Raw genomic sequence first — 10,461 nt, 5'->3', positions numbered from 1 at the left:
GTTTTTTTTTTTTTTTTGGTAGAGGTGGGGGTCTCCCTAAGATGCCAAGGTTAAAAATCCACAATAGGCCAGGCGCGGTGGCTCATGCCTGTAATCCCAGCCCTTTGGGAGGCTGAGGTGAATGGATCACTTAAGGTCAGGAGTTCAAGACCAGGCTGGCCAATATGGTGAAACCCTATCTTTACTATAAATACAAAAAACTACTTGGGCATGGTTGTACATACCTCTAATCCCATCTACTTGGGAGGCTGAGGCAGGAGAATCACTGAAACCCAGGAGGCAGAGGTTGCAGTGAGCAAAGATCATGCCATTGTACTCCAGCCTGGGTGACAGAGTGAGACTCCATCTCAAAAAAAAAAAAAAAAGAAAGAAAGAAAAACAGAAAAACTACTCCACAATAATTTAAAATGTTAATGCAAATGTATTGTCTTGAGATTTTTCTGCCATCTACTCTCATTAACGCCCATTATGTCCTACTGTAACACTTTTACGACATTAATGTAATTATTTACATCGCCTACTTTCCATGTTATACCGGAAGCTCCTTGGGGACATTAGGTCTAACTTGTTTATCTCTGTATCATCAGCACTTGTACATGTTTGGTGAATAAATGAACTAGACACCTAGACTTGAGAATTCTGTCCTTTTCCTAATCATTACCACTCCATGGTGCTGAAGGATTTCTTAGTTTTGCAGTTAGCTATGCCTTACTTTATGCTCCAGAAATACTTTTTATATCCCTCTGTTAGCCTTTATCTCATTCTATTGGAATTATTTGCGTATTTACCTGTATGTCACAGTAACTGGGACTCCTGATGGGCAAAGGCCATGTCCTGTTCCTCATTAATCCACCAAGCCTTGGCACACTACTTGGAATCCAGCAAATGTTTTTGTAATGGTTAAATCATTGAATGATTTTTTTTTCTGCCTGCCTTCTATACAATAGAGATTATGCCTCTATACAATAGATATATTAAGATCTTTTCTTTTTACTTTGAGCAGTTTAAGAGCCTCTCCATAAGTACAAAGTTCATAAACAACCAATTTTGCTTGTTAATCATCCCTTTGTATTATTTTCATTAAATATTCATTTAAAGCCTTTTATTTTATATAAAGGTAAGTGAGATTAAGATAGCACACATTAGTAGTTATAGTAGTAGTAATACTGGAAATTTTTCAGGCATTTATATAAATGTTATAGGTTAGATGACACACAATATATAGTAAATTAGATTATTATTTTAGAACTGTTCATGTTTAGCTTGTTGATGACTGAAATCCAACAGTAATTATTATAAAATTGTCCTAAAAATACTAAAGAGATATTCTTTTTTTTTTTTTTTGGTGATGGAGTCTTGCTCTGATGCCCAGGCTGGAGTGCAGTGGCGTGATCTCGGCTCACTGCAAACTCTGCCTCCTGGGTTCAAGCGATTCTCCTGCCTCGGCCTCCTGAGTAGCTGGGACTACAGGTGCGTGCCACCATACTCAGATAATTTTTTGTATTTTTAGTAGAGACAGGGTTTCACCATGTTAGCCAGGATGGTCTCGATCTCCTGACCTCGTGATCTGCCCACCTCAGCCTCCCAAAGTGCTGGAATTACAGGTGTGAGCCACCATGCTGTGCTGAGATATTCTTTTCTTTTGAAAATATTACTATACATTTTCACAGAATGAATTTTAATGATTTCTAGTTTTTTGAGTATAAGTTGGTTTATACCATCATATATCATGCAGTTCTTATCATCATCTTATTAGGTAGGAAGTAGTGTACTTATTTTATAGAGGAGAAACTGAGGCTGGAAAACAATTCATTTGTCTGAGGTCAACAGCTAATAAGTAGCTGAGCTAAGATTCAAATCTGGATCTTTCAGACCCGAAAGCCTCTTAAGCAATATGCCTCTTTCCCAAGATTTCTTAAGCAATATGCCTCTTTCCCAAGATTTCAAAGTGAAATTTTGTCCCAATAAATTGAATATAATCTGAGTAATTTTATGAAATTAATATTGTTTGCCTAGAAGATGTATAATGCTAAGAGCATTCACAAGTAATTTCCTATTTTTATACATGTAGATATAAAATTTCTATTAGGATTCTCCAAAGAAATAGAACCAGTAGAGCATATATAGACAGATATACAGAAAGAGATTTATTATGAAGGCTTGGCTCAGGCAGTTATACAGGTGGAGAAGGCACAATCGGTTGTCTACAAGCTGGAGACCCAGAAAAGCTGGTCGTGTAGTTCCAGTCCAGGCCCGAGGGACCAAGAACCGGGGGACCAGCAGTATAAGTCTGTAAGTCCTGGTCTGAGTCCGAAGGTCCAAGAACCAGGAGTCCTGTTTGAGAGCAAGAGGACGGATGCCCCAGCTCAGGTAGAGAGAGAGCAAATTCACCCGTTCCCTGTCTTTTCCCTCTATTTGGGCCCTCAACTGATTGGACAATGCCCACCCACACTGGTGAGGGCAACTTTTTTTACAGTCTACTGATTCAAATGCCAACCTCTTCTGGAGGGTTCCCAGGCACACCCCAAAATAGTATTTTATCAGCTATCTGGGAATCCCTGAGTTGATGCATAAAATTAACCATTACAAAAGCCCCCAAATATTTTCTTTGTTATAAGGACTTTAGTAAGATATAGTTCATACACACACCATACAATTAATCCCTTTAAGGTGTATAATTTAGTGGTTTTTAGTATGTTCCTAAGGTTGTGCAACCAGTTTTAAAACAATTTTACAACCAATTATAGAGCATTTTCATCATCCAAAAAGAAACCCTATACCCATTAGCAGTCACTGCCTATTTTCTCTAGCCCCCTTATTCCTTGACAGCCACCCCCAGTTTTTGTTTTTGTTTTCTTTCTGAGACAGGGTCTTGCTCTGTCACCCAAGCTGGAGTGCAGTGGTATAATCACAGCTGACTGCAGCCTTGACCTCCTGGGCTCAAGTGATCCTCCCATCTCAGCCTCCCTGGTAGTAGCTGGGACTACTGGTGAATGCCACCACGTATATATATATATAGAGAGAGAGAGAGAGAGATGAGGTCTCTCTCTGTTGCCCAGGCTGGTCTTGAACTCCTGGGCTCAAGCCATCCAGCTTTGGCTTTTCAGCGGGATTATAGACATGAGCTACCACTCTTGTTTAATGTCAAATCTTTAATATCCTACAATATTTTAAAGATTTACTCACAGAGACAATAATAGAGCTTTAAGAAGCCACAGTGTTCTGATTTTGTGCAACACGTTCATGAGTGTTTTACAGTTCCTTTTTTTTCTTTTTAAAATACTTTATTTTTTAGAACAGTGTTAGGTTCACAGGAAAATTAAACGGGAAGTACAAAGCATCCTCATGACCCCCTCCTCCCACATGTGTACAGCCCCCCCCATTATCAATATACTCAATGTTTGTTACATTTGTTACAATTGATGAGCCTACCTTGTCACATTATCACCCAAAGTCTATAGTTTACATTAGGGATTACTCTTCCTCTTTTGACATTCTGGGTTTTGACAAATATATAAATGACATGTATTTGCCATGATTGTATCATACAGAATAGATTCAGTGTCCTAAAAATCTTCTGTGCTTCACCTATTCATTCCTTGTAGTTCTTTTAAAAACTACAGAATTAGAGAAATTCGTCGTGGAAAGGTATTGAGAGATAATTTGGTGCAGCAAACCAGTTGGGAAGGATGTAGTCAAAATTCTCAGTCTCTTCAGCTGAACTTGTTTCTTGCTTTCTTTTGTTGATTGTCATAAATATAAACTTTCTTTTCTTTTTTTTGTAGTTTCCCCCTTCTTACCACAAAGGGTCATTTCCTAACTTAGAATGAGCCAGGCAACAAATTTTAGAATTTAACAAGAAAACAGTATCTCCTTAGTTATTGTTTTATGAAAAATAAGTTATTTATATTAGCAAAATTTAAAAATATACAAATAGTAGAGAGCACAAAAATAGCTACTCATTCCCCAGTTACCAACACTTGGTCAATCTCTTTTCATTTATCCTTCCACTCATTGCCACCCCCTTAACTGCGTTATTTCAAAATGATTTATAGACATACCATTTTATTTGTGTGTATTTTAAAAGATACACTTTAATAGAAAACCATTATCATTCTGTAATACTAATTCCTTAATATCACCAAATAGCTAATCATTATTCAAATTCCCCTAGTACTTCATAACTTTTTCTTTATTGTCAGTTTGAATCACATCCAAACAATATCCACACATTGCATTTGTCTCTTTCAATCTACAGCTTCCCTCCCTTGTTTGCTTCTTCTGCCTTACTTCTTATTTGTTGAAGAAACTGGACTATTCATCTTGTTTCTTGCACTCAGGATTTGCTTATTGTATCTCTGTGGTATTTAATGCATTTTGCATTTTTCTCCTGTGAATTGGCAGTTTACTTAAGAAGCTTGATCTGATTCTGGGGTGTTTTTTTGTTTTGTTTTGTTTTGGTAAGAATACTTCATTGATGGTACACTGCATTTTAATTTCTACTGAGTTTCTGTTTGTCTGTTTTATGATGTTAGTGGCCATTATTTCATTAGGGGTTTGCAAAGTGGTGATATTCTAATGTGTGTATTTTTTTTCATTTATTAGTTGGACTATTTTTATAAAGAGAAACTTTTTATCAATAACCTGAGGTATAGTTCGTATAGAAAAGGCAGATTAAATGCTTGATTTCTTTCCTTTTAACTACTGATTTTCAGAAGAATGAACTGGTTCACTAGCATCCTCCAAAGGAGACCAATCAGGTTTTGTTTGGGTTTGTTTCTTTAATATCATTATGAACACAGATTTTTTAACCTATTTGATGTGTTTCAATCAAATACAGTTATTATTCTACTGATACTCAAACTTGAAAATCAACATAAAATTTAAAAATTATATCAGTTAAAGGTGATTTTATTATAACCCCCATAGAATTTATGAAAATGAAAGCTTCCCTGTGTAGTTACACATGAATGTTCAGGAGTGTATCTACCATGTAAAGCGGGTTGAACTTTCACAGGGGTTTATTTATGGTTATACACTGAAATAAATGTGTTAGTGTGTATATCTAAGACAGTCTATGATACTCTAAGGAATAAATACATGTTCACCTTTACACAAGAAATCTTGAGTCATGTGCTTTGAGCTAGGGTTGCTTCGGAGGTGGCAGCCATTCTGCAGCAGCCCTTCTGTACCTTAAAAACCAGCACAATCTCGGTGGAACACATTCTTCAGCTCTGACCACAGGAGACCAGCTGGGCTAACGCTCAGTGATTTGTCAGATTTACCTGCATTTTCATAGTATTCCTATCAAAGAAATTTGTCCTAAGTGTCAAATTGCTGATTTTTCCTGTGACTAAAAGGTTTCATGGGGACTTCTGTTGTTATTTACATGTATATGGAGAAAATTGCAATCTGTGAGTAATTTGAGAAATTTCAACACTTTCAGCAGTAGTGATCTAGAAATTAAATGGGTTTCAAATACAATATTCCAGTGCAGTGCCGCATATATAATGTATGTGCAGCATATGCTGAGGTCTTTTTCAAAACATTTACATTAAACCTGTCAGGTATTTATGAATAGCAAAAATTAATTTCCCCTAGTTCTGTCATCAGTTAGAGAAATGGATTTTAGCATGGAAGACTGTCAGTATTTCCTGCATACTAGAACAGCTCACTTCAATGTCATAGTATTACACCAGGTGGCCTTCTAAGAGTCAGCTTAATGTGATTTCAAATGATAGGGTAGTGAATGTGAGGGAAATTAAAATAGTATCATACTTATGATTTAAAAGCAAGTTAATTACAAGGGCTTGTTAATAAACAAAGAAAAATTCTGAATGTATTATCTGTTATATAGCATATCAATAACAAGTGTGATGCTTTGAAAACAAAAAACTCTACCACTATGTGACTTTGAGATGACTTAAAAATATTTAATTAAATTGTTGACAAATGTGTTAGTCTACTAATGGCCTTATAGCATTTGAAAGAATTTTTAGATATTCATTTTAGCTCTTAAGGCACTTCTAAAAGCATTGTTTAACTGAAAAGATTAGCTACATTGTTGGCATTTTATCCAGAAAATCACTGATGTGTTTGATATGAGTGATCCTAACAGCACTGTACTTTGTCAATGTTCAGCCAGTGCATTTTCCCCAATCGGGTACTTTTAAGGTTCTTAAAGGGCCAAAGCATGTGCAATATCACTATTACTAAAATGAGAGACATTTTATTTGATGAATTATTTAGTTTTTTTTTATGGTTTTGGGTGATGTGCCTCCACAATGCTCCTGTCTTATATATTAGTGGAAAGAAAAGGGAGGATACCTGATGCATTTTAAGAAATTATTAACATTCTGATTTTCTAAAACATCATTGTGAAATTTTAATTTTAGAAAGTATTAAAAATGTCCACTATTTATTAACCTGTGAAAATTTTGTAATATTTCTAAATCTAGGGGTTTAGAAACAATTATTGTTAATAATTTAATAGTGTGGTAGCCTTAGAAGGAACAAGATATGATGACAAAGATCTTCCCCATGGTGCATATGAACTTGCTGGGAGCCTGATATATATATATATATGTATTAATATGAGGAACACAGGCTGAATTTTTAAATATATGGCTTATGAAAATCTCATTTTCTAGTCACAAGACAAACTCAGGATAATTCTTCCCTTCCTGGATTATACTGTTATGTAGTTAATAAACCTATTCTTTTAAAGATTATTTCAAGGAATTTTAATAGTTTTTGTTCCACCCGGTTTTTAAGATTAAAAATTAAGCACAATTCTTAAGAGGTCGCCTTTTAAATAATGGGTCTAATACACCAGGGTCACATAGAGTTCAAATCCTGGAAATATATGGCTCTGCTTACACAATGTTCTATGTGGTTTTTCTTTTAAAAATTACCCTCTTTAATATACTGTGGAATAATTTGAGTCTGTACAATCCCATTTTAAGGACTTTTTTGTAAAATCCAGCTGTTTTAAGGTTCTTTAAATGTCCTGGCTTACAGCCACAACTAACACTGCTGTGCTGATGTGGGTACAAGAAATTTCATTTGAATGAGAATGACAGCTGACATTATATTCATAGTTTTATCAGAGGCCATAGCGTTATTATTCATAGAAGCCAATATTTTGTTCTGGTTATGTATCCCTTTTTTCATAGGGCTTTCCACTATGATTATTGTTTGTTAACATTTCATCTTTTAAGTAAATAAATAGTGATACTGCAAATCTCTGTGGTACAAATCGGCATCTGTTTTACTTGAGGATTGTCCATGTTATGGTAATTTTGATACACCTTTGAATCTCATGATATTACACTTGTATTTCCTTGGTTATATACAAATTCCTTTTAAGAAAACCAAGGCAAATATTTTAAAATACATTTAAAAAGAAATAATTTTTGCATGTTTTGTCTTATCACAGTTTTAAAGTGCTATAATTCTGAGGCTTCTTCTAGAGGAGGTTAAGCATTACAACATAAAAGGCAGGAAAGGATAATTTTAGGAACTATGCAACTAAATTAAAACAAATATTATATCCTAGTAATTGAGGATTAGGACCCTTGATTCCATTCCTTGTAGTGCTCTCCTATAGACCTCTGTACAGAATGTGTATATGTAGGTATGTACACGTATTTTCTGGATATGGCTACTTGTTTAATGTCATTTTAATCAACATTTTAATCTAGTTGTTACCAAAATGCTACTTACAATGTAGAGAGAGGCTTTTAAAGTGTCAACAAAAAAGCTGGAACAGTCACTTTTTTTGTTGATCAAAGAATGTACAAATGTCTAGGAGATCACAATCACTATTACCATATATGGATTATGTTGACAAAATACATGGGCGTGTGAATTCAAAAGGGAATAAATCTGATGATCTGTTGATTTGCAAACAAAATAGTTATGGGAACTATGCAGTTGGAGTGAATTCAAAAGTTAAGGAAAGTTTGAATATCCACTTGCATGCTATAGCACTTGAAATACATTTAGACCTGTGTCACAGACATTGAGTTCCTACTATAGTCAGCTTCTGTATTTGGTGTGTTAGATGAGTATGACAATTTGCTTCGCCTCAAACACTTTAAAGCATACTGGAGAAAACTGGCATGCAAATAAACAATGACAATGCGTAATAGCTGTAATAGGATGCATACTTTCCAATGGGAAAGCAAAAAGGGGCAAATTTATTTTTATGTGGAAGCCAGAAATGACTTCACCAGTAAGGCACATTCACAAGGGAGGCACAAAATGGAAATAATGAAGCTGAAAAAATGTATGAGGACTTCATAAAGTCATGTTAAACAATATTACTTTTATCCTGAAGGTAACTGTATGCCATTAAAGTTTTTTGTTTTTTTTTTTGAGACAGAGTCTCGCTCTGTCACCCAGGCTGTAGCGTAGTGGTATGATCACAGTTCACTACAACCTCCATCTCCCAGGTTCAAGCGATTCTCCTGCCTCAGCCTCCTGAGTAGCTGGGATTACAGGTGTGCACCACCACGCCCGGCTAATTTTTGTATTTTTAATAGAGATGGGGTTTCACCATGTTGGCCAGGCTGGTCTTGAACTCCTGACCTCAGGTGATTCACCCGCTTCTACCTACCAAAGTGCTGGGATTACTGGCATGAGCCACCACTCCTGACCTAAAGATTTTTAAACAGAGTGATAGATCACATATTTGTGTTAGAAATACAACTTTAAGATGGCAGATAACTGCATCTTTTTTCTGAGGGCCAAATCCAGTAATCTCATTAAAAAATAGTAATAACAACAGATTTTTTTGTTGTTGTTAGGCCAGAAACAAAACATATGTTAGGCCAGAAAACAAGTCTCAACACATTTTTAAGAATAGCAGTCATATCAGTATCTTGTCAGATCACAATTAAACTAGAAATCAATAGAAATGAACAATAATTTGAAAACTATACAAATACATGGAAATTAAACAACATGCTTCTGAATGACCATTGACTAAATGAAGAAATTAACATGAAAATAAAAAAAATCTTAAATGAAAATAGAAACACAGAATAATGAAATCTTCAGAATACAGCAAAAGCAGTGCTAAGAGAAGTTTATAGCATTCAATGCCTACATCAAAAAGTAGAAAGATTTCAAATAAATAATCTAGCAATGCACCTCAAGGAACTTGAAGAGCAAGAACAAACCAAACCTAAAATTACTAAAAGGAAAGAAATAATAAAGATCAAATCAGAACTAAATAATATAGAGATTACAAAAAAAAAAAAAAAACGTAAAAAGGATCAGTGAAATGAAAAGTTGGCTTTTTAAAAATATAAAGTTGATAAATTGCTATAACCAAAGGGGAGGGGGAGAGAGAGAGAGAGAGAGAGACCCAAATAAAATCAGAAATGAAACAGGAGATATTACAACTGATACCACAGAAATACCAAAGATATCAGAGACTATTATGAACAACTATATTCAAACAAACTTTAAAACCTTAAGGAAGTGGATAAATTCTGGGGCATATAACCTATCAAGATTGAATCAGGAAGAAATAGAAAACCTGAATAGACCAATAACAAGTAATGAGATTGAATCAGTAATAAAAAGTCTCCCAGCAAAGAAAAGCCCAGGATTAATGACTTCACTGCCGAATTCTACCAAATGTATAATGAAGGACTCATACCAATTCTCCTCAAACTGTTCCAAAAAATGCAAGAGGAGGAAATTCTCCCTGACTCATTCTATGAGGCCAGCATTACCCTGATAACAAAACCAGTCAAAAACAAAACAACAACAAAAACTACAGGCCAATATTCCTGATGAACATAGATGCAAAGGTTCTCAACAAAATTCTAACAAACTGAATTCTCCAGCACATCAAAATGATAATACACCATGATCAAGTGGGATTTAAACCAGGGATGCAAAGATTGCTCAATATATGCAAATCAACAAACATGATTCATCACACCAACAGAATGTAGGACAAAAATCATATGGCCATTTCAATAGGCACAAAAAAACCTTAGATAAAATTCAACACCCATTCATGATAAAAACTCTCAACAAACTAGCTCTGGAAGGAACATACATCAACATAATAAAGACCATATATGACAAGCCCATGTAACATCATACTGAGTGGGGGCAAAGCTGAAATCCTTTCCTGTAAGAACTAGAATAAGACAGGTTGCCTACTTTCACCACTCCTATTCAACATAGGAACAATCGGGCAAGAGGAAGAATTAAAAGCATCCAGATTGGAAAAGAGGAAGTTAAATTGTTCTTTGCAGACAAAAATAATTCTATATTTAGAGAAACCAAAGACTCTGCCAAAAAACTCATTAAACTGTTAAATTCAGTAAAGTTGCAGGATACAAAATCAACATACGAAATCAGTAGCATTTCTATACACCAATAATGAACTAGCTGAAAGAGAAATCAAATAAGCAATCCCATTTGCAATAGCTACAA

At 35.0% G+C, this 10,461-nt stretch overlaps 1 protein-coding gene across 1 annotated transcript in view; it reads left to right on the top strand.

Annotated features, from left to right (window-relative positions):
- The window catches only part of CAMKMT (calmodulin-lysine N-methyltransferase), a 435,068-nt gene that overhangs the window by 181,195 nt on the left and 243,412 nt on the right, over positions 1-10,461 (top strand). The window lies entirely within an intron of this gene.

The sequence above is a fragment of the Colobus angolensis genome, unplaced genomic scaffold, assembly GCF_000951035.1.
Source record: "Colobus angolensis palliatus isolate OR3802 unplaced genomic scaffold, Cang.pa_1.0 Scaffold15, whole genome shotgun sequence".
In the NCBI taxonomy this organism is placed as follows: domain Eukaryota; kingdom Metazoa; phylum Chordata; class Mammalia; order Primates; family Cercopithecidae; genus Colobus; species Colobus angolensis.
The sequence above is the reverse complement of the archived record's forward strand: the minus strand, read 5'-3'. Positions and strand labels throughout refer to the sequence as shown.